The 26,567-nt window shown below is 40.0% G+C and overlaps 1 long non-coding RNA gene across 2 annotated transcripts in view; it reads left to right on the top strand.

Moving 5' to 3' along the window:
* Nucleotides 1–26,567, top strand: part of LOC309612909 — a 176,957-nt gene that overhangs the window by 59,606 nt on the left and 90,784 nt on the right. The window contains exon 1 of one of the 2 annotated variants that reach the window (XR_014235400.1): nt 7–25,261. The exons of the other annotated variant lie outside the window; for it this stretch is intronic. This is a non-coding gene — a long non-coding RNA (uncharacterized lncRNA). Of the gene's footprint in view, nt 1–6; nt 25,262–26,567 lie in introns of those variants that run through there. 2 annotated transcript variants of the gene reach the window in all.

The following is a 26,567-nucleotide window of genomic DNA, read 5'->3' as shown; positions in this document are numbered from 1 at the left end:
GAACAACAAGATACAAAAAGACGAAAAACCCAACTGCCACTTCTGTGGTGTCAGGAGAAAAGCAGGGTACTGCGCATGATCCCTGCACACAGCACCATCAAGCGGGTGGGCCAACCACCCAAGCCACCCCTCCGGCCCAACTCCTGGACCCGCCCGCACCCTCACCCCATTTAAGGGACCAGCTCTCAGGGAGCGAACAAGGGCATCAGTTGCTTCTTTTCTTTCCCTCGTGTTGCAGCTGGAGCCCCAGGAAAGCCTTGCCTGAATTTCTCATCTGGCGTCTTAAGCAATTTCTATTGATAAAAGCGTTCGAGAACCCCACCAGCTGGGGAGAGAATTCCAGGTAGAGATACCAAGAAGGATGATACATGGGCAAGGAGAAGCTGGTGCATCAGTGTCTGGAAACATTGATATAAATGATTTACTCATGCCTGCTATTTAGAGAAAGTTTTTGGTCAGAAAGCCAACTCCTGGATGCTTCCTAGTTTGAGAGGAAAAGGGCACAGGAAGAAAGGAATGGTGTTGGAAATGAGGCTGAAAAATTACAACATAATAATTCTAGAAAGCCAAAGGAAAACAGAGTCCCCGAGTCTCTGAGCTGAATGTGACAGAGAAGACTAAACATGCCGCCACAGAGCTGCTTGGGGGGCCACCTGAATCAGCATCATTTATTAGAAATGCAGATGCTTGAGCCAGCCGTAGACAGACTCCTTCAGAATCTCAGGAATGGAGGCCTAGGAATCTGTGTTTTAATTCGTTCTCCCAGAAATTCTTCTGCACACTCAAATTTAAGAAGCCCTGGTCTACGATACATCTTCTCAAGTTCTCTCCTCAGTGTGTATCCTGCTTCAACAAGTAGCACCTTCAATCTTTCCCCTTGCATTCTGTCTGTAGCAGATTTTCCCCTATTCTTAAAAACAAAAGAAAGCAAGCAAGCAAGGAAGAAAAACACGCCTATCAACCAAATCGGAAAATAAAATCCTCCTGTTTTCTATCTTACAGTTTTTCCTTTTATCTTTAATGTCTCAAATTTTATATATGACCTACAACTATACTCTCCATAGTCTCACAAAATATCACTATTTAAGAACCTGAACTCCGTCTTCTACAGAACCCTGCCCCACAGACTCACCAATATGCTAGATTCACCACTATGCTCTAAAATCACCAAATGACCTGCTAATCGGTGATTCCCCATCTTTGTTCTTGAACATCAGCAGCAGCCTTGAAATTTAACTCTTTGGGCTTCTTAATATAACAACGTAATACCATTTAACAATGTCATACCATTTAACTTCTCATTTCCTATTTCTCAGACCTTCCACTCCCCCCTCACCCGCCGCTAAACAAGTGCATTTCCCCAAATTCAACCTTTAACATTTGCTCTTAATTTTTCCATTCTCCCTCTAATAGAGATAACATCCAATGTTTCCAGATACCGGCTAGTGAACGGTCATGATATCTAGGTGCTATTGGGCTCAAGTAGTGCATATCAACTCACCAATTGGACGGTTTCAAGTTAGAGGTTCTCTTGTCGCCTGACGTCCAAGTATTTTCTCCAAATCCTCAATCCCTCCCAACCAGGTCCCTTCTATCAATAACTTCCTTTTATCTGTGAACAGGCTTTCACATCTGAAGCCTTAAACTTCAGGTCACTTCAGCCACCTCTGTAATATGTCACGATCTACCAAACCCTAGGTCTATTATATATACACATTTTTTTTCCTAGCTTGTTTCTATGGTTCTTGCCAGACTCCCATTACACCCATCAAAATATTTTTTTTCCCTTTTGGCCTCGCCACAAGGCTTGTGGGATCTTAGTTCCCCAACCAGGGATCGAACCCGAGGCTTCGGCAGTGAAAGTGCAAAGTCCTAACCACTGGACGGCCAGAGAATTCCCCAAAATATTAAATATATAGAAGTGATAAAACTTTTTTAAGTGGACTTGAACAAAATGTATAAACAAAGTCTCAGGTTAGCATCTGGAGGCTTGAGTTCTAATTAGTCTACCTCTCAGAGGCTCAGTTTCTTTGCCTATAAAATGATGGTTTGAGAACTGATTATTTTATAGTGCTGTTGGGGAGAATACAGACTTCATACAGCACTTTAAGGTTATGGTTATTAAGAATAATTATATGTTATTATTATTGTTAAATGACTCTTGATCCTCCTTTAGATCAGGAGATGACAGATCAGGGTTGAGGTCTAAGTAAAATTATGAAAGAGATGAAGTCAGCTTCCCCATTTCATCGAGCCTTTTGAGTATTTTTCTTCTTGTCAAAGCTGTGGTTTCATGAAGGGCTTAATGTTGGCTGGCTGACAACAACCTGTATTATCAACATAGGATTTTAAGCATGGATTCCATTCATGTGTGTGTGTGTGTGTGTGTGTGTGTGTGTGCACGTGTGCACGTGCATGTGTGCATGTGCATCTCTGCATGCGCGCAAGTGTGAGTATCACCGTGGAGAACAGCTCTGGGGAGCAGCCAACTTTGAAATCTCCTCCAAGCTTCTCTCTCTCCTCCACTTTCTAATGAAGTAGCCCCAGAGGGTTTGCGAACAAGAACAGAGAAAGCTGGAGTCAGGATTTCCTACTGCCTCATGCCATCCGCAGGCACTGTTCCCCCTCTTCTGGAACAAACAGTGAGAAGCCAGGACAGGCTGTTTTTGCCTGATTCACCCATTTATGCCTCAGGATCATTTTTAAGCTTGAGGATGAAAGCCAAATGGCTCTAAGTCCTTCCACAGAATAGAGTAAGGTTTTGTACTATTTATTCATTAAAATAATAACTTTACTGCTATAAAATCCCTTGAGGAACCCAACATTCTAAATGCTGTTAATAATTTAGATATGCTATAACAGCAAAACAATCTGCAAAACCAAAAGGGAAGAATAAGCACCATAAATGATGGTAGAATGACATATAAAGTTCTAGCCTATGTAAGATATAACACTCAGAATATTCATACTCATAATTAATGAAATGGGAAAAGTTCTTAAGTTCTCTCTCTCTCTCTCTCTTTCTCTTTTGGAAGCAAAATTGAGAACGTGATTTTGTGCAATAGTATAATGAAAACATTGTACTTTGCACGTCTGGGACAGTAAATGCAACTTTAGCCATTTTCGACAGTAAGCAAGAGGAGGAACTAACATTTATTGGGCACAGAGATCTTTACACACATCTTAAAATTTAATCATCATTAAGGCCATTATAATATTAAATTATCACCATTTTGCAGTTGAAGAACTTGGGGCTTAGAGAGGTCAAGAATGTTGTTCAAATCCACATGGTAGAACTGGGTTTGAACTCAGATTTCTCTCATTTCAGAGCTCTTCTCTAAAACCTTCTTATTGAAATATAATGTTCATACAAAAACGTGTGCTAGTCCTAAGTGGAAAGTGGTGAAATCTTTTCTTAATAGACACTTCATGTAAGTAGTCCCTGGATTAAGAAAGCATTACCAGCACTCCCAAAGCCTCCATAGAAAACTACTATACTCGATTCCAATACCATAGATTTGTTTTGCCTATTTTTGAATGTAAATAAGTGGACTTGTGTAACAAGTCTTCTTTTGACTTCTTCTGCCCAACCTTAGGTTTTGTGAAATTCATCATATCCTTGTAAGCACTTATAAACCATTGATTCTTAGTGTTGTATAATATTCCATTGTAAGACTACACAATAATAGATTTACCCATTCTATGGTGAATAAAAATGAGGTCTTTCCCCTTTGGTGGTATTACAAATAATCCTGCTATGAACATTCTTGGTTGACCTTATTTAACGTTTCTGCTGGATCTATCTCGAGGAGTAGAATCATTGGGTCGTGGAACAGGCATAGCATCAGCTTTATTGAATAATGCCAAACAGTTACCCAAAGTGTCTACCTTTCTATCCATGGAATATGAGAGGTCTAAGTATTCTACATCCTTGCCAATACGTGCAGTTGTCTGGTGGTTTTTTTTTTTTTTTTCATTCAGCATATTTTAGGAGTGTATTGGTATCTCACTGAGATTTTAATTTATATTAAAATTCTGTGCTCTCTTGACTTTCCACCTGTTTCCATTGTATTTGATGGCCTGCATTTTTGAGGTGGCCAACCAGCACTTCTAAATGCACACAGTGGTCTTCAAATGCATCTAGCCAGTAGGAGCAATAAGCCCATAAACAATAAGTGGAATCTTTAGGCAAGAGCCAGTATACTAATAACGATTTCAAAAAAGGACAGATGAGAGGCAGTGAGTAGGAATATAACAGATTACAAAATAAGCCCCAGTTCTCCACCCTGCATCCATGCCCTTTTAGCAATGTGACCTTGCTGCTCTTCCCATCAAGAGATAGAGCGTGTTTCCCCAGTATTTAAATACAGACTGGCCTTTCACTTTGCTTTAGTCAGTAGAATGCAGCAGAAGTAACAGAATGCCAGGTTGGCTTAGGCCTCAAGATGTCTTGAATGTTCCCACTCAGTTTTTTGGAAACCCACTGAGCCACCAGGCTAGGCTGTAGGAGGGTGAGAGACACACGAACCAGAGCCGAGTTGTCCCAGCTGGAACCATGAGAGAGTTTCACTATCGCCTAAACCTGGATCAGGTCAGCAGAACACTAGTCAACTACAGATTTGTGAATTTATAAGTGGCTACTGTTTCAATGACCAAATACAAGGAGGTTGGCCAAGTGTCCTGTTTTACACATTTCCCCAAAAGTGAGCCCCTGCTTTAGTCTGGTACTGAATTTCTCTCCCCGATATTATCCCCTCTTCCTAGGAAAGATATTGGCTTGGCCAAAATTTCGTTCAGGTTTTTTCGTAACATTTTGTGGAAAAACCCAAATGAACATATTGGCCAACCCAGTATCACTCTTGAATCTGTGATGTTCCCAAAAAGCCAAATGGAATGTGATTCTTATTTTCCTTAATCTAGCTCTGTGCTCTTGAAGACCCTTGTACAGTTGGAGAGCACTCCCTTAGTACAAGCAGGTTCCACAAGGGAAAGCCCTGCTTTTAATATACTCCAATTTACTTCTGGATGATGACTGCACATCAGTTCCCAAGTCCAGCCCAAAAGAGCTATAGGAGCTACTGTGTCAGCACATGCAGCTCCCCTGAGTTCTGACGTTATGCCAAACAGCTCTCCTCCCAAAGCAATCCAACCATCCCTTTGCCAGTGATGAAAACGACTGCCTTTGTTGTCTCACCAGCTCTGCGCTAAAGCATTTCCAATCAAGAAAATGACCCTGCAAAAATCCTTCCTTGGAAGAGAGGCAGTGTGGCAGAGCGGGCCCAAGCGTTTGCCCTAAAATGCACAGGAATCACCTGGCATTTTGTTCAAATGGAGACGCTGGTCAAGTAGGTCAGGGGTGGGGCCTGAGATTCAGCATTTAAAAAAAAAATTTCTAAGTGGTGTTGATGCCACTGGTCCATGGGCCACACTTTCAGTGGCAAACGTCTAAGGTCCAGGTTTTGGACAAATAGGCCTGTGACCCAGTGGCTCACAGCTTCAGCTTCCTCATCTGCTAGTTGGATTGGTATAAGATTTACGTGAGACTGTGCATGTAAGAAACTAATCACAACCCCTAGCACACAGGACAGGTGGAGGATATAGAGTTATTGTGTTATGCAGATATGGAGAGTTGCCCAATAGTTACTGTACAGTCTCTCTCCCCAGAAATGGGTCTTTATTCTTATCAGGATTTCCTTGGGCCCAGTGCCAGACAGCTTTCGATGTTTTCTGAGTCCCATGTTCTTGTCCTGGCAACCTTGGAAGCAGTCCTAAAGCAGAGGTAAAATAAAAGTTGTGGAATTTAGGTATTGCTGAGGGAGTCTTATTTAGGATGAGAAAGGTTAATAGTAGGGGGTCATAGAGAGGTTATGGTGAATCAGGGTCCCCTGATTTGAAATCTATGCTGTTGAACCTTTTCCATGATTCCCATTCATGTCCCAAACCTATGCAGCTTTTAGTCCTATGCATTTACCCATAGTTTATAAGGTTAAGTTGAAAGAAGAATGAATCAGCCCCATGCAAAAATACTCAGCTGTTTTCCAAACCCACTTTCCCAGACAAATCAAATAAGACAGCAGAAAGAATCAGGTTTTATGAGACTTTTCCATTAGATATGTTCATTAAACCCTTGCTACTCATAGTATGGTCCAGGGACCCAAAGCAATGACATCATCTGGGGGTTTATTATAAATGCAGAATCTCAGGTGCCCCACCAGACCTACTCAATCAACTCTCTGGTTGGGGCCCAGGATTCTGTGTTTTAACAACCTCTCCAGGTGATTCTGAGGCATGTTACAGTTTGAGAAGCATGACTTTAGGGCCTCAGACCAACAGTATCAATTTGGTCCCTTCTCTTTAAAGAAATGTAGGATCCCAGGCCGTAACCAACAATCTACCAAACTAGAATCTGTATTTTAACAAGATCCTCAGGACATTAGTATGCTCATTATAGTTTTAAAAATAATGCTCAAGGGTAGAACATACTTTGGGCCCAGTCTACCATCCAGGGTACTGACTAGATGGATTATAGACCCAGGAAAAACACACAAATTATTGGAATAAGAAAAATTCAGATAGAGCTGCCCTTACATTGCACTGATGCAAATAAGAAGGGATGAAAGCTTTAGGCATTGCTATTCTGCCATTTACATGGGTGCTTAACCAAAGTTTGGGGTGAGCTGGGCTAAAGTAGAATGAGTTACAGGTAGTGTTTTTGCTGGAAGACTATTAGAAACAATTCCTATCTTGACAGGACAGTGGGGGAAAAAGAGTTATGGTTTCTTTGTTCCCTCCCTGTTCAATTTGGGTCAGAGACCAGCAGAAAGGGGGAGGAGGCTTTGTTCTCTGGGTGTGAGTGAGGCATTCTTTCCCAAATTTTTACTCAGGGCCCTGGATTTAAAACTGACTGCTTCTGCCAGTTCTGATTTCCTTGAGGCTCTAGGTATAGAAAGAGACTTCTGTGATTGGAAAAAACCCTTCTGGACAAGATGCTTCAGTGGACACATCAACCACTGCCTTATCTTGCCCACTACTTGTACTGCACGGGGCTGACCTGTCCATCCAGGTCAGCAGCTGTGCTTTGGCTCATCTTGGATTTTTTTATGATCTGGGGATAAAAATGGGGAAAGTAGACCCTTGTTAGTATCTGACCAAAATCTGGTATTGGAACCATTATCAGAGAATGTAATCATTTTAAAATTTATTTTTAGTTTCAAAGTTATACACATACATGTACGTATAGCAGCTGCTGACTTAAGCGTTTAAGACTCATCTGACTCCTTGTCCAGGTGCTCCAAGGAGCAGATATCAAGACGTGATTAACCATGCAAGGGTATTATTAGGGGAAATGCCTTGTGAGAAAATAGGGGGGGAGCCAAGGAAGGCTGGGAGAGCTGTGAGACCATGGTGAGGTCTGACACCCGTGAAGGAGAGAATGCAGGAAGGAAGGCTTGGGGGTGAAGGCGGGGAGCATCTGAGATCACTGTGCAGCCTGAGGGAGGTTCAGCAGGGTTGTCAGAAAGTTCCTGAGCCAAAGTGGGCTGCCAGAGTGTCCCCCAGAAATGGGCCTGCTTTAGTATTCCTACATGCTAAGTCACTGACTAGGAGTACCAAGTCAGTGGCAATGGATGTCTGTAGTAGTCAGGATCCTCTGTCAACACCTCTTCCTATAGTTGGAGGAGTGCAAGACACATTCTCAAAACCATAACTTTCCTCCTCCCCCTCCCCATCAAAAACATTCAGTGGCAGCTAGTATTTAAAGACCCATGTATCAGTCTATTTGGCATCTCATGGAGGGTGTCATAAATATGAAAGGCATCCAATCTGCATACTCACCTTAGACCTTCCACTGCTATCTGAGCAATTTGTCAACTGTGTATTTGCAGGAAGGCTCTACAAGTTCTCTTTGGAGAAATGACAATAAGAACTTGGGTGTTGTCATGTAAAACTTGGAGAATGGAGTCTTGATTCTTAACTAAAGCATTGACTTTTGTTGATCACCTTTGAGAAAGCAGGAGACCAGTGTGATGTAGAGAGTATGAAGTGATATGTATCCTGCCTTGAAATACCAACAGACAGTTGGCAGTGAGGATTTTTTGAGCAGTTTTCTGAGGTTCTCTTTAAACTCTCCTGCAACATATTCCCTGAGGAAATTGTTGTACATTTTTCAATAAGAAGGATTGTAACAGACATATTGTTTGTCGCATACTAAAGACATTCAATATTAATTAAGAAACCCAAAAGATCCTAGGACTGGGAAGCAGGAGAACTGGGTTTAAATTTTGTGACCTTGCTGTATGACCTTGAGTAAGTCACTAACCTCCCTTCAAAGCTGTAGTTTTTTTCCCTTGTGAAATGGAGATAATAGTACTTGATTGCAATTCACTCGATAGATTAGTTTCCCTTGTTGAATGACATCACATTGGAAATTTTGAAATGTCATACGAAAGAAAGGTGACTGTGTGAGTTGGGCTCGTGTCCAGTTAAGCAAAATAAGGTTTATTTTAAGGACACAAATGGATTAGAACTGGAAAAAGAAGGCCCCAAGGAAACAAGAGTAGAACCAGGGTTGGCTATTTTCTCTCCTTTAGGTTTACCTCTCAGTTTCTTCAGACTGGAAGATTCCTTTCTTCCCCATATTTTGGAGTTTAAACCTTGGCCCATTGTGCAGCTAAAGAGAAGGGCCCTGAATCTGAGATCACCCCACATGGAAGACCCCTCTGCCAAGAGGAGCCCAGGGCCATTTCCTCAGGAAGCAGCTTTGGACCAGGGTATTTCAGTAAGAAAGGGGAAATTGGGCATGACTGGCACCTAGACATATCCAACAGGTGCAGATTATAAATTGGCAAGGTGACATCATCCATAGAAATCAGGCTGTTGAATAAAAATCTAGAAGTATGACCTAGCCATTCTCCCTCCAGTCCACATGACTTGGGGACAAATCACATAACTACTTTAAGCCTCAGTTTTCTTGCTGGGGATAAAAATGGGTTATTGGGAAATTCAAATCAGATAATTTGCATGAAAATATGTTGTAAACTCTGAGATGCAAAGAATGGCCACCAGAGCTTAAGAAAGAATAGAAGCAAGCAGGCTGAGTTACTAACTTGCCAGGGAAGTGAATACACACCAGTGAAGAAATTCACTCACTGGTGAGTAGAAAACATACTACTACTTTTTTTTTTATTATAACATGCACAATTTTTGACAAATTACAAACAGACATAATGGTTGATTAAGTAAGCAGTGCCATGGTGATGGTAAAGGCTATCCGTTCATCTTTTCATAAAAAGTAAATGTCAAAGTTGGGATTTCTTTTAACAAAGAATTGAGAGGGCCTTTAGAAATCAAAGAATCAGATTGTAGAGTCGGAAGCACCATTCTCTCTAAATGTAATCTCCTTTTTAAAAGCTGTGTTTCCGAAGGCTTGCTGGTTGGCAGACAAGCAAAACTGAGAGCATATTCATGAAAGAACAGACTGAGGACTTGCAAAGGCCTTGGAGACAGGAGACCTGTGTCCTGTGCTTCTCCTAACTGGCTGTCTGATCCAAGGTTATTTATTTTCCTTCTCTAGGCCTCCATTTCCTCAGCTGTAAAACTTTGTCTATAGGCGAGGACTAACGCTAATGTCCCTTCCAGCTCTGATAGATTCTGATTCCAAGGAACTTCATCTGATCATGACCTCAAAAACTATTTTTTCCGTCAGAAATGTTAAATGCCATTTAAAATGTCAAATATGATAATGTTGGTATAGCCACAATATTATAACAAATTACCCCCCAAATTTTGTTGCTTAAAACAACCACCATTTATTTGTTTTACAAGTATAAGTGGACGGGGCCACTTGGCTGATACACCCTGGGCTTGGTTGATCCGGACTGGGCTCACTCACGTGTCTGTAGTCAACTAGTGTGTAGTTGCGGGTGGCTGGTCTGTGTTGGCCTCGGCTGGAACAGATAAAATGGCCCAGGGCCTCTCTCCAGTGGATGGGGTCTCTTATCTTCCAGCAGGCTAGTCCAGGCTTATTCACATGCCAGTGGAAGTTTCCATGAAAGAGAATGGAAGGATGCAAGAACTGACACGTTGTCACTTCCATTGTATTTTACTGACCAGAGTAAATAGTAAGGTCAGCCCAGATTTATAAGTGATGAAGTAGACTTCACCTCATGGTAGGAGGAGCTACCACATCATATTGCAGAAGTACATGGAAATAGGCAGCAATGAAGAACTGGGGACATTCTGGCCACTAATCAACCAAATGGTAGCTAGATAGATCTATATGATTCTTTCTGAAACACTTTACAATATTTTTTTAAGTCAGACAGTTTAAATCTCCACTCCCTCATGGCAAGGAGAATCACAAGTAGTAGCGGGCTGTTTATCTCTTTCTAGAAAAATCCTCAACAGGGACATGGCATTTGCCTAAGGAATAGCAGGTTAATGGCTCGCTTATACCCTTTCAAAAGAATGGTTAGCTTCCCAGATGACCCTAAAGGCTCTTAGCTCTTTTTCCCAGTTCATAAATACAGTCTAGAGATTTTTTTTTCCAGGGCAGTCTTCCCGAAAACTGCAACAGATACAACTTACTTTATCAGAACATGAGCTGAGAAACTGCAACTGTGCTAGCTATCCAAACAAAAGCCCTGAGGCTCCTCTTTCCTGTTGAAGTTGAGTGGCAAGTATGCCCTACAGGGGAGACCTCACTTTCCCCCAGTTGCCTTCTTCCGCTCCCCAGTAGCAGCAAGCCCATTTCAAGTGCTCGGTAGGCACACGTGGCCACTGGACAGTGTAGGTACAGAGCACATTTGCCATTGCAGAAAGTTCTGATGGAAGAGGTGATTTGGGAAATATCTAAGCTATCCGGAGAGGGCAGGCCCAGGTGGGGCCTTGGCCAACCCTGGGATATTCATGAAGGAATCAGATACCTGGAAGAAATGCAGGTGATTATCCATATTGGACATCATGATTCATGTAGTTTGGTCCTAGGTCTTTTAACTACAGATTCACTCAGTGACCTTGGGCAATGCATCTTATTTCTTTGAGTGTTAGTTTATTCTTCAGGAAAATAAGAGATTAGGGTAAATCAGGGCTTCTCAAATTTGTGTGTACACATGAATTATCTGGAGATGTTGTAAAAAATGTGAATTCAAATTCAGAGGCAGTAGGTGGTTGAGGCCTGACATGCTTTATTTGAAATCAGCTCTCAGGTGGTGCCAGTTTTGCTGAGGCCCTTGGTCCATGGACCACTCTTTGAGTAGCAAAGCATTAGGTCATAGAGCCATTGAATATTGCCTCAGAAAGGATCCTTATAGATTCCCTATTCCAATCCTGTCTCTAAGGTCCTGTCCAGCCCTAGAGTCCCTGAGGTCTGAGAATAGGCCCTTTCATATCCTGAAGGGGCCCTGGTGTCATTTGACTTGTTTAATAAAGCAACAAAAATGACTTTGGAGTAACTCCATAGTTTCCTTGTAACTATGTAAGTAAGGAAAGACTTGATTTGTGTCTAATGGCTTCTATGAAGTGAAGAGCTCTTATAGCTCATATATTCCACTTACTAGAGACTGGGTAATCTTTACATTTGCTTTAAATGACCTCCTCAAGGCCACTCTCCTCAAGTGTTAATTGTATACAGTAAAATACGGCCATTCCTAATAGCATACCTGTTCTTACTTAAAATTGGCAAGTGGAACAGCAGAGAAGAAGCACAGATTCATGCAGCAAGTGAGATTGCCCCAGAGGCAGTGGTTGAAAAACCTCCAGATTTCTCCATGTGGATAAGTATGGCGACTGGTAGAAAAATAAACTATACACTACATATGCTATATACATATACTATACTCTAATATACTACTATACAGTTCACTTCCATCAAACCCCACAGTGTGCTCTTGAGCTCCTAAGTCATTAGGCTTGAATTCAAGACCTGCTGTTTTCTTGTGAACTGAGCAATGGGTGCTTTTAGCAAGCAGCACCACCAGATGATGTGCTGTGGCCTCTTTAATGTAAGCCATTCAGTTTGTCCTAAATGGATGGGCACGTTTTCTGCATTTGCAGCTTGGATTCCAAGGCTGGGAGTAGTAATGCTGAGGAAGCCAGAGTACAAAAGGAAAGAATAAAAGGGCAAAGGACTAAAACCAACAGGGAAATGCAATTACAAGGTGTATTAATGTACACTGTGCAGAGGGAAGGATTTATTACACTTTCAGGGTTTTTTGGTTTTGTTTTCGGGATTTTTTTTTTTTTTTTGCATGAACGGTAGGGGGAAAGAACTGATATTTGTCAGTCTGAATTGGATAAGTGCAGTTGCAAAGAATAAAGGGAGCTTTTAGAAAGTGGGCAGCTGCGGCAAAGCCTGAAGCCATGGTACTTGATACTGCAGTGTACTCTCTTAGTGATCCTGGGCAGCTTTTGAGAACAGCAAGCAAGGCATTCAGGATGGAAAACAATGGCAAATGTCAAGAAGGAAAGAAAGAATCTCAAGTTTAAAAGACTGTTGATTGACAGGTAGGACAGATCAAAGAGAAAAATTCGTATCAAGTATTTATAATTATAATGCTAATAGGGATCAATAATCATAAAAAGAAACTATAGCCAAAAAAGTTTAAAAAAAAATAGCTTTCAATCTTAAAACAAACAAATTAAAAACAAAAGAAGAAACTAGCCGAAGACTCAAATATTCACCATTTCATGCATTCGGATTTTTTCACTATGTATTTTGTTACTCAGCTAATCAATGAAAAGAAAGTTTCATTAAGTGTGTTTAAAGTTCTCTGCCTTAAAACTTATCCAGTGGAAATATGTTTGGAGAAGCACAAGATGGGGTTCATGTATAACCCACTGCAAAGCAAGCCTCAGAGACCATATCTAAGCGTGAGTTTTTGTGATTCACAGGAAATGTTTTGGGAGAAGCAGGATTCTACAAATACATCACCTGGGCCCAGTGGGCTTGTTTTCACTTCTTTCTCCCTGCCACTCTGTGCCCCACACAGGTGTGGATGTGCAAAGCTTCCTCGTGGCAGATTGGGAGGTCAGGCTTGAAGGAAAAACCCTGTTTTGGAAACTTGCTCAGGCTTGCTTGGGACTAGGGTGGTTTAGAAGCCCAGGGAGAAATGTTGAAATCAGTCATTGCAAAATCACTTTTGCAATAAGTAATGAATAAAAACCGAAGGAAGATATCTTTCCTCCCCAAAGTAAAAATCTACCACAGGACTTGTCTAAACAGCCCTTTGATAATAGAACTTTAAAGGCAACATAAATTAAAAATGCTTCTCATAGCCAAGGCCAGAACTTCTGGCCGTCATTGATTGATTTATTCATTCAGTAAATATCTGCCAGGACATGACAGGTAGCAAGCAGAGCCCAGGACAGCACTGAAGAAGAGGAGCCTGGTCACTCATCTCATGGCTCTGAGACACCAACTCACATGTCACCTCCTGAGACAGTCACTGTCTGACACTTTATCTCACCTAGCTCTACCTCGGTTGTTCTTTATCTAAACTTTGGCCCTTCCATCATAGCTCTTGGTGCACCTGAATTCTGTTATTTTTAAAAACGGGGCTCTATGTCCACCCACTACAATATCACTGTGAAGATCCATCTGAATTTTTCAGTGTTGTGTGCCCAACATGTACAACAGTGCCCATATATGGTAGGATCTCAAAAAATGTTTATTAAGGAAATGAATGAAGATGGTGCAAGCCATCAAACAACCTTCCTGTTCAGATGAAATATTATACACAAAGAGAAAACTATAAAGCAGTAACTGAAAGATCCCTAAGAGAAATCAATTTCTATAGAAGTTAAACTTTAAAGAGTTCATTGCTGAAGAAGACTATCAGAGAAGACTCTCCCGAGACCTTAATGAACTTTCATCTTTTGTGGATTCAAATAAGTGCAGAAAAAAATTCAAATCATTGTGAAAGGAATAACTAACTCTTTTTTCAAAATGACATTCTGGCAATAATATGTTTCAATCAATGTTTTTCATAATTCTAGAAATTGTGCAAAATGCAGATGGATATTGAAAATGTATCAGAGGAGACATTTGAAATCAGTAAAAAAGTGTCAGATTACTTAATAAGAAGTTCTGGGAAAACTGGTTTGTCTTTCTCAAAATAAAGTTGAATCTGTCTTTCTCTTTATCCCAACACAAATTGCACCTTAAATTACTATTTAATGAAATTAAAACTAAATTCCAGAAGAGAACATTGGTAACAAGTAATATAATTTGTAGTAGGAAATTTATATAATTTTCAAATCAAGATTTCAGTATCTAAAGAACAAAGGCAAAAGAGAGATAATAAGCAGGGAAAATATTTGCAATGCATATTACAGGATCTAATGCTCTCTATATGTAAGGAGGTTTTATTAATCAACAAGAAAACTATCAAATGAATAGAAAAGGTGAAGCAAGGATGTAAGCAGGAAAAAAAACCAAGGATTTAAAATAAATGAAATGATGTTCAATTTTACACATAATTGGAAAATGCAAAATAAATTAACGAGATATGATTTCCTACCTTAAAAATGGCAAAACAACTTTTAAGGTTTTCATTATACAATGTTGGTGAGGCTATGGGAAAAATACACATTCAAACATTAAGTGTAAGAGTGAATTGCTATGATCTCTTTGGAAAGTAACTTAGTGATATCCATGAGAATTAAAACAGATGTCCTTAGTCCCACCAAACTGCTCTAAATTTTTTCGTAGGTATACTTCCATATATACAAGAGCATGATAATGATGAGAGAGAGAGAGGGAGAGAAGAAAAAAGAGGAGGAGATGGGGGAGAGGGAGGGGGAGGGGAGGAGGGGGAGCTGGGACTATGAAGCATGCTGGTCCTTTGCCATTTGACTCCCTGTTTAGTTCTGTTGATATATCACTGATCATGGGTATCTTTGGGAAATAATACTGGAGCCTGGGGTGGAAGGGAAATGCTTCCTTCAAAACATAAGTCATATCAGTGGAAGTTCAGAAAGCTGGAAACCCAGTAATCCTCCAGTGGAAACTCCAAACGGGTGTGTGTGCAACACCAGTATTTCTGCCTCCTGGACCTGGTAAATATCCATGACATGCTCTTTTTAGGACTATTCTTCAACTTTCCCCAGATTTAATATCAGCACAGGCATACCAGCTAGACAAAGTGATAAATAGGCTGGACTAGTAGAAGAACAAACTTCCAATTTAATAAATGAATTAATTTGAGAAGACCAATAAAACATTTTCTAGCCATTAGAAGACAAATAATAGGTAGTATGGCAGTGTTTTTCAAATATTTCTGACCCACAAGGGAAAATGTGTACTTTGCATTATGCACTACTAACACACAGACACACAGACACATGCACAAAGTGAAACAGAAGTTTCATCCAATGATACCTTAACCTAACTACATATAATTCATGTTGATATTTTCTATCCTTTTCTATTCCATTCCATTCTATGTCATTAGAAAGAAAATGCTAGTCTTGACCAATCAACTTTATTTCACAATCTAATAGCTGTATGAAACTACAATGTGAACAGACACTGGCATAAAAGAATCCATAAAGGCTTTCTAATTAATCTGACCTGGGTACTAAATCCAGGCTGATGACTTATAATTGTTATAGTAGTTACTTAATTTCTCTAAACTTTGCCTCACCTGTAAAATGGGCCTTTTAATACCTAACATAGAGATGGTTGGAGAATGAATTTGTGTATTGTGTGTAGAGTGTGTGATGTGGTTGTCCCCTGTTGGCACCAGTGATCCACTTTTCCATTCACTGAACAAAGAGTCCTTGAAGAAAACAGATGCGGTTCCTGTCCCCATGTAGCTTGGCTTCTCACTGTGCAGTCAGTAAGCTGAAAGCTGCTGACATCAGCCCATAGTGAAAGGTAAGTTCACTATAGATTTTTTATAATTTTTTAAAGAAATTGAAGACTCAGCACGAAGCCAGTAGAGAGGAAGCTGTATAAACAGGAGAACCCGTTTGTCATGAATCCTGATTCTCGTATGGCCATGGTTCTCAAGCAGGGGCGATTTTGCCCTTCAGGGGATATTTTTGGTTGCCACAACTGAGGGACCACTACTGGCATCTAGGCCTAGAGGCTGAGGATGCTGCTAAACATCCTACTATACTCAGTACAGGCCCCCACAATCAAGAATTATCTGGCCCCAAGTGTCAATAGTACCCAGGTTGAGAAAACCTGTGTTATGGGAACTGAACCACTATGATTATTGTGATTGGAAATGCCTTTAGAATCTTGGTGTGGGAGTCATTCTCACCGGCTTGGGCAAGTTTCCAAAGCTCTCAGTTTCAATTTCCTCATCTGCAAAATGGGTATAATAATATCTGTCCACCTCCGTAATAGGTTGAGATGTGCAAATCAATCCAAAGATGAAAAGCTTTAAGAATGAGACTGGGTGGCCAATTTCAGATGGGTACCATTTTATTATTATTATTGGCCTTTTCATAAAATAAGAAATTACCAGAAAACTTCAAAGATTTTGTTAATTAAAAGAGATGTATCAAAAACACAACATTAGGTTAATTATGGCACCAGCACCCAATTTTCATCAATAGGAATACGGCTCGTTTGGGGGGTTTGCATTATAACATCATGGGTTCAAAAGGGAATCAAAATTAAATTAGTTTTTTAATAATGCCAACATTCCAAACATCTGATGTAAAAATAAACAGAGAATATATTATGGTTACACATTATTCATTCTGTTTATAGATACTTCCCTTCCCAATACCATCCCAGACCCAGGGAGCCAATAACACAAAATGTGCCAAGAATTACAAATCGTGTCTTGCTTGGTACCTGACTATCTTTCCAAAGTTATCAAGGTTCACTTAAAAACCAACTTGCCACTAGCTGTTATGGAACATGAGAAGATGAGTCAGTAATTTCTTTTTCCCTTGCACGCTCACACCTTGGTATTGGTGCCTCTCTTAGAGAACCATTTATTTTGCTGGTCTGTCCCTCTCCTTTGTAATCCCGGCACACAATCTGATTGTGAGTCCAGAGATGGGAAGATCTTACCTTATCCATGTTATAGTTTGTAACGAGTAGGTGTGCAATGTAATCAAGTGAATTGAGTTCTGCAAATATTTCTCAAAAGAGTTCTTCTTATTACTTTGAGTCTTTCTTTGCTCTCCTGCATCTCTGCAGAGATTCTTGGTGTAAACTTACAGAAGGAAACAAATATGGACCCTGTTTTCATGTAAGTTATATTCTCACTTTGCCGGCAGTAAATTAAAAACTGCTGCTGGATTATGCCATTGGGCTATAATCATAGTCAAACTCACCCGAACTCCGTACAATTTTTTTTGATGAGGACCCCGTTAGTGTTTTCGGTGGAATATCACAGGATCAGCACAAATCCCACAGTGCAGAATAAGTTGGAGTGATTTCCTAAATCCTTCTGCTGTGGGAGGAACAGAACTATGTGCTAGGGGTGCCTGGAGCTTGAACAATCACATGGGCTGGGATGGTGGTAGGGAAGAATTAAGATAAGAGCTGAAAGGTTGGTGACTTTTAAGTTACTTAAGTTAAAGGACAGTATACTTAATAGAGTTAAGCCATTCTTTGAGACTCTTTCCAAAAATCTGATTAAAATAAACAATGACTGTCTTGATCAATAGAACCAAGCTTTCCTTCAGTGCTTATTCAGTACTAAATCCTGCAATCTAGTGGATTCTAGTATTACAGAGATGAAGAACACTTGGATAGCTCTGCGGTATCTTCCAGCTCTCTCCACAGTGACCCTGGAGGGTAACATGTTTCAAGTGGCATTGCTACAAGGTGTAAACAAATGGTCTGAAACCCTGCATCACTGCTTGGAAAAGTGATTCCTGGGAATGCTGCTAGATTAGCAGTGAACTTTGTATGAGTAAGAGATCAACTTTCACGTTAAGCCTCTGAGAGAAGGGGGTTTGTTTGTTACTGTACCTTAGCAAGACTCTCTGACTAATACACAATCATTTCATTAAAAATATACTGCAAACTTTAAAACTGGAAAGAAAATAATCCCAGAATATGTATAGTTCTGAGAATTCAGTAAGTTTAATATAATAAAGACGTCCCTACAGCTCATATTTTCCTCATTTGACTATGGATTCAAAAAACTAATTTAAGACAACATTATTCACTAAAATTAAAATAGCATATAGATAATTTTGCTAAAAGGGGGGCACCGAAGGCCTTGAGGTGGGAGGTGGTTGTACCATGATTAGATTTATATTGAGAAAGACCAATCTACTGCCTGTTGGAGGTGAGCAGCAGATACCAATGAGAAAAGATGATGCCAAAGATGAGATGTCTCAGAAAAGCCATGGAGGGGATGAATGTTGTGTGTAGAAAGAGAAAATGCGGCTTACTGCCAGGAAGGATCAGCTCTAAGTCTGTCAGTGCTGGCATCTTGGGAATAATTTTAAAAAGTATTATTTCCAGAAGGTGCTGGATTTTTAAAATTTGCTAGTTGGTGTGCTACCTACCACATGCACCTGCTGGTCACCTTCCTGAGTCACTGCATTCATCAGGCCCTCTGTCATCATAAGCTCCAACCCTCTCAAAGAGCTACCTAATTTGCTATATACATTATGGATCATTCTGAACCAAAAGCTTAATATGAAAGCTCTGTAAGAGTAATATACCCAGAGTCTATGTTTTATCAGTTGTTTATAAATTCTGGCTCTTATATGTAGGCAATCTAGTTTTTAAAAATATTTTGAAAGTACACACATAAATATATAGAGTTCTAATTGCAAAATTTTATTTTAGTAAATTAAAATTAGTATTCTCCAAGTAGAAAAGGACTTATTTTAATGTCTTAGGAGAGTAGCACTTTCTAATTGTTATCAAATAACAAAGGGCTTATTGGATCTAGACTCTAGATTTTTAAACTCTAGATTTTAGAGCATACTGGGGCTTAAGTGAAAAAAAGGGTGAGTACCAGAGGGCATTGGGGATCCATATTTAAGTGGACATAACCAGATTGCCTTCCTTACTGATAGTATTTTACCTTTCCAGATGAGTTCAGAGAAAAGCAAAATGCCTTCCAGTGAACTGGACATTTTCCCTTGCCATCTCAACAGCCAGAATTTCATACAGGAACGGAGGAATGGATGGGAAATCCTGACTGCCTTATCAGTTCTAGCTTCATTATTTCATTTTAAGCAGGAACAACCAGCATTTTGCCAGTACTGAGATGAGGAAATCTGTAATTCTTAATCTCATTGTGAAAATTGTTAGAGCAATTTCACCAGTTGGAAATGTGGTTTTAATGCATTCTTGTCTCCTAATTTCTCTTACATACTTTTATGTACACTTTGCTCCTGCTAAACTGTTATGCTTTCAGCATGGACGGTCTTCTCCATCTGTACCTCTTTATTTGTGTGTGGGCATGCCCCCCCACACAATCACACACACAAACACACACACTGTGTATGGCATTCCCACTCATCACCTTTGCCATTTCATGCTCACTGGCTCATCTTCCAGCTGTTAGTACTTGCCTCTCTTTGCCCGAGGGCTTTTCTCTGGCCATGAAGCCTGTTCCGACTTTGCACAGGCAGGCAGAAAGTGCCAGAGAATTAATACCTCCTCTTTCAAGAGCAACCTCAACCTATGGGTGTCAGGAATGGTGTACAAAACCACAGCTTCCTCATCCTTTGGAGAGAATTAGTCTTAGGTGCTTGTTCAACACTGCTTCCCAGGGCTTCCCATTGGAGTGTAGGTTGCCCACTGTGCCAACTGTTTTATTATCTACCCTTTGTTGACTACCCTCCCTTCCTGCCTCACTTCTCTACCTCTCTACTGGTCTCCTCCACCTTCCAAATAAACTACTTGCACTTGACTCATATATATCAGGGGCTACTTTTGGGGAACCTCAAACTAACGCACACATATAACACACACGCAGTCTAATTACAACCTCTGCAAGGAAGCTTCCTCTGATGGCTCAGGCAGAAAAAACTCTCTTCACAATCTTAATTCCCAAAGCCTAGGATTTGTACCGTTCTCTCTGATATTTCATGCACTTTTGCCCATACCAACTTCTCTGCAAGACTGCAAATTCCTAAAGGGCATTATCTACACTACTTCCAATGTGTATGCTCTGTAACACCAGCCTCCATTGGCAAAGAAAAATTAGATAATAACTTGATTTTGAAATATATACTCTACCCATGCTGCCATTGAAATGCAGTCGACAAAGAATGAGTCATTTCAAACGAATTTATTATTTTTAGAGTATTCTTCCTAAGACAGTGCATCTTGATTTCTTAAAAGGCATTTGACAAGATTGCATAGGACACACTTATGGGAGATTTAGTTAAATCTGGGAAGGTGAGCTTTCAGTTGTTTGAACATAGAGTGAGTTGAAGAGTATACTGGTATACGGCTCAATGCCAACCCTGAATAAAATTCCTAAGATGTTTCTTATCTCTAACATTGACTTATCAGATTTATGGGGAAAAATATTTATTTTTCTCACTAGCTAATCTATAGGTTGATTGGGATTTCCTGATATTGGCTGGGCTTGACTAAATGTGGCTCTAAGCTGAGGCCTCTTACAGTTTATATCAATAAATAATATAAAGATTTAGTAAGTGCATTTATCAGATTTGTAAATTATAAAGACTGGGAGAGAGAGTTAAGCTGTTAGTAGAATTATGAGTCAAAATGTCCTCTATAGATTAGAATAAATAACTGAAACCAGCTAGATGTGTTTAAGAGAGGCCAATGTAAAGGTCTGTCTGGGATCAAATAATCATTTGTATTGGGGTAGAATAGCCATGCATGACTGACTGTTATTATTACAATAATTACCATTATGCATCTCAGGATTATGCTGCATATACACAGAAGACTCTGTGTTGACCTAAAAAAAATATACTCATCTAAGGATACTTACCTGTAAGATGGTGCCTGTACCAACCGTCCAGGAGTCTTTGCTGGCAGATGTTTAGACCATGTATGATACTTTACAGTAGTCAAAGCCAATACCACAGAAACAATGTGCAATTCTACTTAAGCCACTGGAACCTAAAGTTTATTGTGCTTCCCAGAGCAATCTTTATTTACTGTGTGAGGACAACAAGATGGAAAAGAACTCTAGCTATCTTCACTAAGTAGAATTTAATTTATTCCTGAAGTTTAGTGACCAAAGTAACTGAAAAACTAGAATAGTAAATTTGTGAAACAATATTAAGTATAAAAGTATTTTTGAATAAAGAATTTTAAAAACCTATAGTAATTTTATTAAAACTGTATTTCTTAGAGAAAATTACTCATATTATTATTATTATGGAGATGACCATCACTCTATTTTCTCTTTTGGTCCTTACAGACTCTACCATATTGTCTCTGGAGCCATTTAAGAAGCCATGACAAGGTAGTGAGGGTCTATAAGAGGGAAACCTTGCAATATGTGTCCAAGCTGAGGGATCTGGGCATTTTCTCAAATAGTCCTAATTAGATGGACTATTTTTATATAAGTAAGTGAACTTGGATGGACTCTTTGTAGCTGCAGATGGTAGATTCTGGATGGATGTGTAGAAATCACACAAAAAATTACTAAAAATTTAATTTGTCTCAAAACACAGCAAACTACTTTACAAATTAAAGCCCTTTAGACTTCAAAGGGACCTTCCAGTTGATGCATTTCTTTTTTTTTTTTTTTTTTTTTGCAGATCAGGATATAAATCCAGGCAGGTTAGGAGATATCCAGTTCCTCTTAGGAAATATCAGAGGTAGAGCTAAGAACACAGTTCCTGATTCATTGTCTAATGCTTTTCTCCCCACATTCTAAGCTGACTCCTTTGGCCAGCAGTGGTCCATCTGGCAAGGGTATGAAGTCACCTGTAGCAAGGCTTCTTAAGTTCTGTGGTGAAGGACCATTTTCTCCCTCATACCCCTCATGGACTTTGAAAATATTTTTGGTCTAATTATTTTTATTTTAAATATATTTTTTCCAATATTTTTGTTCTATATCCAGTTGAGTACAGTGATCATGCATTTGGATGTCAAGCAGTATCAAATTTCTTAAGGCTTGCTTTCAATTCCTGTACTTCTCTCATGCAGACCAGTAGCACTGGTGTGTGTGTGTATGTGTGTGTGTGTTTAAGTCTTTGAATGTCTGTAAGTTGGATATCATTCTGATACAAGCACAGTGTGTTCTACAGTGGTTTTCTTCTTTAAATTTCTATAGGTATATCTGATGGATTGAGTTTGGGGATAGTCCAAAGGATTTCCCTTTGAAAATGTTTTTAATCCCCTATATGATAGGCGGCACCTAATATAGTCCCTGATGCCCCTCACATCCTGGCATTCAAGCCCTGTTCAGATCCCCAATCCTAGAATGTGAGCTGGACTTATTAACTCACTTCTAAGGAATAGAATACAGCAGAAGTGATGGGATGTCATTTACAAGACTAGATTATAAAAAGGCTCTGACTTTGGTCATGGGTTCTCTCTCTCTCTCTCTCTCTTTTTCTCTCCCTCCTCCTCCCTCTCTCCCTCAGATCTTTGCTCTTGGGACAGAAAGATGCCAAGTTGCCAGTAGTCCTAGATATAGACCCACATGAGAAGCAGCTGATGCATCCAGCCAACAGTCAGTGAGGACCTTTTACCAGCACCTGTGTGAGTGAGCTTGGAAGCAGACCTGCATCCATCAAGCCTTGAGATGACAGCACGCCCTGCCAACACCTTAACTCTAGCCTCACGAGAGACCCTGAGCCAGAGGCACCCAGATTAAGTCATGCTTGGATTTCTGACTCAGAGAAACTGTGTGATGATACATATTTGTAGTTTTATGCCACTAGGTTTTCGGGTAATTCATTGTACAGTGATAGATAACTAATAGACCTTGCTATGAGCATAACCAGGTAAAGCTGTAATCAACATCAACAATTAGCATAAATAAGTGTACTTTCTCTTTAGCTCCACAGGTGAAATGTAGTAGAAAAAATGTAACGCCCCATCCACTCTGAATGGGCACAGTGGCTACTCTTCAGGAGCGATGTACCCATCCCCTAGGTGCTGGGAGCAATAGATACTGATAGTCATAGCTTTCCTCCTCATTGGAACTTCCTTCAGCTGTAGGGAATTGTGTCTCCCAAGATCATGCCTAATTAATGCAGGGACACAAGGGTCTGGCCTACTTGCCTCACCTGGGACAACTTAGAAGACAATCCCAGCCCCAGAGCTACCCACAGGGTCAGCTGAGGCCTCTGTTATAACTGCACCATGGGTCAGATTTTCTCTCTGCCCAATCCCCCTTCCTCACAGATCTACCTCCCATCATGTTTCTGGTTGAATTCATTGTCCAGGGCATTGCGTGATGAAATCTTCCTAAGTAAGTCGATATATTTCTCTCAGAAAGCTCTATGGGTTTATTATCTTTCTAGGATAAAACCCAGTTCCACCTTCCTTATCACTATCCACATAACCCTCACCCCCCCCCCCACGTACTTGTCACTCAAGCTTGTCACGTGTACTGGTTAACTTCACAGAGTTGGGGAAATAAGGGGGACTGGTGGATTTGGTGGCTTCCTGGTTTGTAAGAATCCCTGAGCCACTGGCTGGCTGCAGTTTCATTCTCCAGAGCTGTTCTTATAGCTCCAGTCCTATCTGGGCTAGGAGGTCAAGTCGTAACTGAGTCCATGTTTGTATTGGCTGGGCCAAAGAATCCCCCACCAAATTGAACATCACAGGCAGGACTGTGTTGGGCTGAGAAAAAGAAAAGTTGTGGACAAGTTGTTCTTTACTCCCTGAGCCTCCTGCTGTTTCAGCCAGTTGGTCTCTGCCTGCAACTTAAGCAAAGAGCTTTGTTTTGTTTTCTCAAATAGACTTTGTGAGAGACAATGTGAGATCATCTCTCACTTTTTCGACTGAGAATGAGAATAAAATGGAGGTTGGAAGGAATAAATATCTGTTGAACAATACCCACTGAATGCTTACAATAGCCTGAGGACTCCTGAAAATTATCTCCATTCAACAAATGCGGAAATGAAAGTTGAGAAAATGAGTAACTTGGCTAAGGTCCAATGAACTAGGCACCACTAAGAAAAATTACCCAAACCTAATACAAAAGATCACTGCATATTCTTTCAAAATCCTGCAGGAACATTGTCTGATAGGCCCACTCAGGATGATTTAATTCTCTAAGACAGGGGTTGGCAAACTCTGCTCTACCAGCCAAATCTGACCCATAGCATGTTTGTGTAAATAAAGTTTTATTGGAACACAACCCTTTTCATTTGTTTATGTATTGTTTATGACTGTTTTCATGCTACAGTGGTGGAGTTGAGTAGTTGCCACAGATAGCCATTTGGCCCACAAGTCTCAAATATTTACTATCTGGCACTTTACAGAAAAAGTTTTTGACCTCTATTTGCATTACTATTCACTACTAATTAGGGACCAGACTTGAAGTTACTTGTTAAACTCAGAGAGCTTTGTCTGATAGAGATGTAAATGCTTTGTGTGTTAAAAAGCAAAACAAAACAAACAAACAAAAAACTCCAAAGTTTTTAGTCTTTTTACCTGTGGGACACTAGCCAGTTTTGCATCTAACCTAACAATTTTATTTCAGCATTCTTTCAGTGTCTGTATATATACTCAATCTCTCAAATTCTCTCTGAACCAGCTTTACCACCTTGCTGGTTCCCTCATTAGTAAGTTAAATAAATTTTTGACTCATGCTCTCTATATATTTTATCAAATTAGTGTTCTTAAGTTTGTGAAAGTTATACTTCGACATAGGCAGACCTGTGATTTGAAAAAAAAAAGTGTCTAATTTTAAAATCCATTTTCATTCTGCTGCCTCCTCATCTACGGAAATTAAAAATTAGATGTGCTGATGAAAGCTTTCACTGTGATGGTTAAGATGGTAGAGCCACAGATCATAAAGATTGTTTCCCATTCACTCAAGTTTGATTCTTTGGCCAAGAGCTCTTATGTAAGTCTAATAAACACATCTTAACAAATAGCTTCATTCAATGGTGATGAAAAAAAAAAAGCAAGTTGCCTTTCAAGCCTCAGCAAGCAAAAATCGATTTGGAAGACAAATCGAATGGCTCAGCTCTTTTTGTTGTTGTTTAATTTTCCGTTCTCAGAACATTACCAGTATCTGCAGTCCTTCCAGTCTCCAGGGTTCACCTGGATGAGATTACATAAAGCCTTTGGGGAAAAACTTCTTTCCAGAAGGTGGCTCTTGTAGGATTTGCTTGTCATTGAACGATGTAAAGAGTTTGGGGAGCAGCAGGTCAGGTGAGCTTTCTCATAGCCTAGTCTCTACCTTTGACTGGCATCAAGTGAGATTTAATTGTCCTCTTCTGTAAAATCAGGCTTACAACCCTTATGTTGCAGACTTGTGAGAAATTGAACAATCTATTCAAATTGCCCACTGTTTAGTAGATGCTCAGTAAGTGTAACTATCATAGATTCTTCCCTCCCATTTAATTGGGCCTCATCATATGTATAAGCTTGCACCATCTTGGTTTAGTCCAGAAGACTGTGAGAACAGATAGAAGTTTAGTAGAAGGTCTAAAATATACTTGAACAGAGGACTTGGGTGCAGTCAGTAGTTTCTCCTATTCTGCCAGGAAGATCTCTTAGGCTGTAGTATTCTCATTCTGTTGATTCTAAGATATTATCCTTGCCTTTGTGTATTGATGCCTAAAATGATCATTTCTATATCTGTGTTCCTGGTGGAGTGAAGTATTATGACAGATCATGAAAACTCTCCCATTCTTGCCTTCCATCCATGGAGTGAATTCTTATGTTCTCTATTGGCAAACACACATCTGTGAGATTTGTCATTCCTGACACAGTAAAAATGCTTCCAGATCACCTGCAAATCTCAGCACATGCTCACTTGTGTTTTTTCTGACATGGGAAAGTCTCTTAGAAAACCTCTTCTCTTCTTCCTGTGCCATTTTCTTGTATAGTTTATTGACTTTTCAGTTACTGCCAGGACTTCTTATGTCTACTTTCTGCGGTTCAGAAACCTGACAGCTGGCATCATAGGCAGCTATTTATATATGTTTGCTGTCATCCACGTCAACTTTTCTGTCAAATGTATCATCTAGTGTGTAGCCCACTCTGGGGCATGGTCTCTGCACCACTCAGCAGGAGACCAACAGTCTCAGAGATTTCTTCCTAGGGTGTGCCCTATGAGAGGTGAAACTACCTAGAACGCCCAAAATGCATATTTCTATTGGGTAATTGGTTTTACCCTCCAAAGGCTCTCGACGTTTGTTTCCCTAAGGTTTGTAAAATCCATTTTCCAAGAAGAATACTTGTGAATTCCTTCTTGAAATTTCTTCTCAATCAGGAAGGGAGTTTTACATTTTTTTTGATTATGTGCCAGTTGTTTAACATGTTATCTCATTTTATCCCTATACAACCTTGTAAGTTATTATTATCGCCACTTTGTAGGTGAAGAAACAGAAACTCAGAGGGGTTAAGGAACTTACCCTGGATTCTGGCTCATAGGAGGCAAAGCTGGTGTTCAAATCTAGGCGAAAGTCCATAGCCCATGTTTTTACTTCATTGTAGAGCATTGCTTTGCAAA

The sequence above is a fragment of the Balaenoptera borealis genome (genome assembly GCF_965194805.1).
Source record: "Balaenoptera borealis genome assembly, chromosome: 16".
NCBI classification, from domain to species: domain Eukaryota; kingdom Metazoa; phylum Chordata; class Mammalia; order Artiodactyla; family Balaenopteridae; genus Balaenoptera; species Balaenoptera borealis.
This window is presented reverse-complemented; position numbering and strand designations above follow the sequence as displayed.